The sequence below is a fragment of the Sarcophilus harrisii genome, chromosome 1, assembly GCF_902635505.1.
Source record: "Sarcophilus harrisii chromosome 1, mSarHar1.11, whole genome shotgun sequence".
NCBI classification, from domain to species: Eukaryota; Metazoa; Chordata; class Mammalia; order Dasyuromorphia; family Dasyuridae; genus Sarcophilus; species Sarcophilus harrisii.
This window is the reverse complement of record NC_045426.1, coordinates 355,950,147-355,953,319: the sequence shown is the minus strand read 5'-3', so window position 1 is coordinate 355,953,319 and position 3,173 is coordinate 355,950,147. Positions and strand designations below refer to the sequence as shown.

At 33.9% G+C, this 3,173-nt stretch overlaps 1 pseudogene; it reads left to right on the top strand.

Annotated features, from left to right (window-relative positions):
• Positions 1-2,262: 2,262 nt before the first annotated feature.
• Positions 2,263-2,893, top strand: LOC100928259 (annotated as a pseudogene).
• Positions 2,894-3,173: the final 280 nt, after the last annotated feature.

Sequence of the window (3,173 nt, the reverse complement as noted above, 5' to 3'; positions counted from 1 at the left end):
CCCATGTATATATCCTGTAAATAAAAGGCTATTAAAAAAAAAAAAAAAAAACATTATTCTGCCAGTTCTTTGGATACCCCTTTCCAAAAAAGATTATGGATATTGGAGGCTAACTCATTCTATAGAATTTATTATTTTTATATTACATATACATTATATGTTTTATATTTATAAATATCTCTTATATAATATTTTATAATTATATATTTAATATTATAATAATAATTTATGGATCATTATTTTTAGAGGCTAATTTATTCTATAGATCATTATATTTCAAAAAAAATTATATTATTATATGAGGCAGGATAGGTTTGAAATAGAGAACTCACCTTAATCAGTCAGGGAAATCTGGATTCATCTTACTTTCACTATTTCACCAGGCCAGATAGAAATGCCAGAGAAATATGAGGAAAGAGTACTTTTCTTCTTCCCCCTTCCCCAAACAAAAGATCAATTAAAGATACTTGTTGGACTAATGTCTAGATTAGAACTGGGCAATAAAAGCAGCACAAACTTGTCAAAATAATGTGACCTCAGTATCAGGACCTCAGCAGAAGGCTGTCACAAGTGGAGCTGAAAGAAACCTAAAGATAAAGAAAGAACCTAAGATTATTTTCTTACCCCTCCATTTTGTAGATGAAAAAACTGAGGTCCAGTCAATAGTATTCAGCACAGCTTAGATTCAAACCCAGAGTTAGTGACTCAGAACTCTTTCTAGTACAGCTCAGAATATTTACTTATTTAAAATCTGTGTTTTTTTAAAACAAGAATAGCACTAGGATAGAGCAAATTAAATTTACTTTAAGATGGATAAACATTGACTGCTCATCTCCACCTACTGGTTTCCTTGGCTTCCTTTAAGTCTCAGCTAAAAGTCCATCTTTACAGAAAGCCTTCCCCAACCCTTCTGAATTATAGTGCCTTTACTCTATTAACTATTCCCTATTTATCCTGTCTGTAGCTAGTTTGTACTTATCTGTTTGCTTACTTTTCCCCTCTCCCATTAGATTGTAAGCTCCTTGAGGGCAGGAACTGTCTTTTGTCTTTTTTTTTTTTTTTTTTTTTTTTTTTTTTTTTTTTTTTTTTTTTTTTTTTTTTTTTTTGTATCCTTAGCACAGTGCTTGGCATATAGTAGGCACTTAATAAATTTTTATTGAATGAATTTCTATATCCTTGAAATGTTTCAACAGTATGTAGTTGCATATAGCCAGGAGAGAGTTCCTAGCAATGAACAGGAGCAGGGGGCCCCCACCTGGGAAATGGGAATGTGTTAATTTTCAAAAAAGAGAAAATTATGGAGTCTGTAGGCTGATGTTCTTTATGTGGATCTCTGCCAAAATTCTAGGTGCTGTATTTGTGATCACAATGAACAGGGAGAAATAAATTTTAGGCTTCTGTTTCACATCCCTGGGATGTGGGGGCAGAGAGAGTATTCCAATTATAGGGAACAATAGGAACAAGGAGAGGTAAAGGTGAATGAACCAGTTTATTTACAACATTGAGTACATAAAAAGGAAACATATGAGATACAGCTAGTAAAGTAAGTTGGAGCCAAATCATTTTAGGAGTGTGGGAGCATGGTATGAAAAATTCTAGTCGACATAGTACCTACCATACCAATTCTAGTGTCAGTGATGATTGTAATGAAGAAGCAAGGACAGAGCTTCTCTCTCTCTCTCTCTTTCTCTCTCTCTCTCTCTCTCTCTCTCTCTTTCTCTCTCTCTCTCTCTTTCTCTCTCTCTCTCTCTTTCTCTCTCTCTCATTTTCTCTATGTTTGTCTCTTGTATATCTCTGTCTGTCTCTCCATTCACTTGAGTAGATCTGTGAAAACCCTATGAGACATTCAATATAAAGAGCTATAGTGGATGGGACAATGAGTACTCTTCCCCAAGATGTGTTGTTATACCCAGATCATACATGCTCTTAGGGATAGCTCTGATCCTCAATATCTTGAGCAATTTAAACCATTCTTAATACTGAGTCTTAATCACTCAACTTTCATGAGATATCAATGAGCTGAATATCCAGAACAAGCATCCTCCTTAGGACCAATTATAGTAGCTCCCCAAAATCATCTCATCTCAAGAAGTCAGTTATGGGCTCTCTTGAGAACTCTCCTTTTTTCTAAGTCAGTGCTCAGTGAATCAGTGACACACTTAGGTCCAGTGCCAAGATCATGAAGCACAATGACAAGAAGGTAAACATTTATGGCTTTTAACAACCACAGTCAAGAAAGTCTTGCTATTCCTTCACAAGGTCATGGTTAAAGAAGTCCTTTCTGGGATATTTCGTAGACTCTTGAATTTGAGAATGAATGTTGCTTTAAAATCTCATTTAAGAGAGTTTAATATCACAGCACATCAGAAAATTCATAGCAGAAAAACTGTCATTATCTTTGGTCCCATCTAAACCTTTTTTATAAATTAAAATCTTTTTATAAGATCCAAGTATAACTAGTATGTGAATTGCAGGAAAAAATTCAGTGTCAAGTATGTGGTTTTCATTGTTCAAAGAAGAAATCTTTCTAAGCTAACAAGAAAAATCTATAAAAAGAGCTAAGAAAAAGGGTCCCATGAGCCAAACTCTGACCACTGTGCATGATGCAATCCTTGAATACTTGGTCTTCCCAAATGAAATGGTTGGCAAGATGTTTCATGATACTAGATAGCAGCAGACTTATAAAGATCCACTTGAATAAAAGACCAGAGAACAATAAGAAACACAATATAGAGACATTTCCTGACATTTATAAGTTAAAAGAGATATTAAATTTAAATTCCCAGAGTTCCAAATATATTTATTTGGAATGATTAAAATCCATTATTCATTTTTAAAAGGAGCTATTAATGTACATGTCCAAACTTTTCATAGAGCCCTTGTATCTACTTAATCAATTCATGAAAATGTGACGATCACTTTATGGGAATAATTATTTATGGAAATAAAATCAATCTTCTTTTTTCAAACATGGAGTCCTAAAAACTGGTGACTTTTAACTTTTAACCTCATCAAGTGAACCCTCTGGAGTAAATAAAAACCTTATGTTGCTAAAATCTTTCATCCTTCTCTCACTTTCTCCTGATGTGTAACTCCCCATTATCATCTCACATCTACTGCCTTATCTGTAGATCCAAAACTCCCAAAACAGCCCATACCTACAACATACTCTC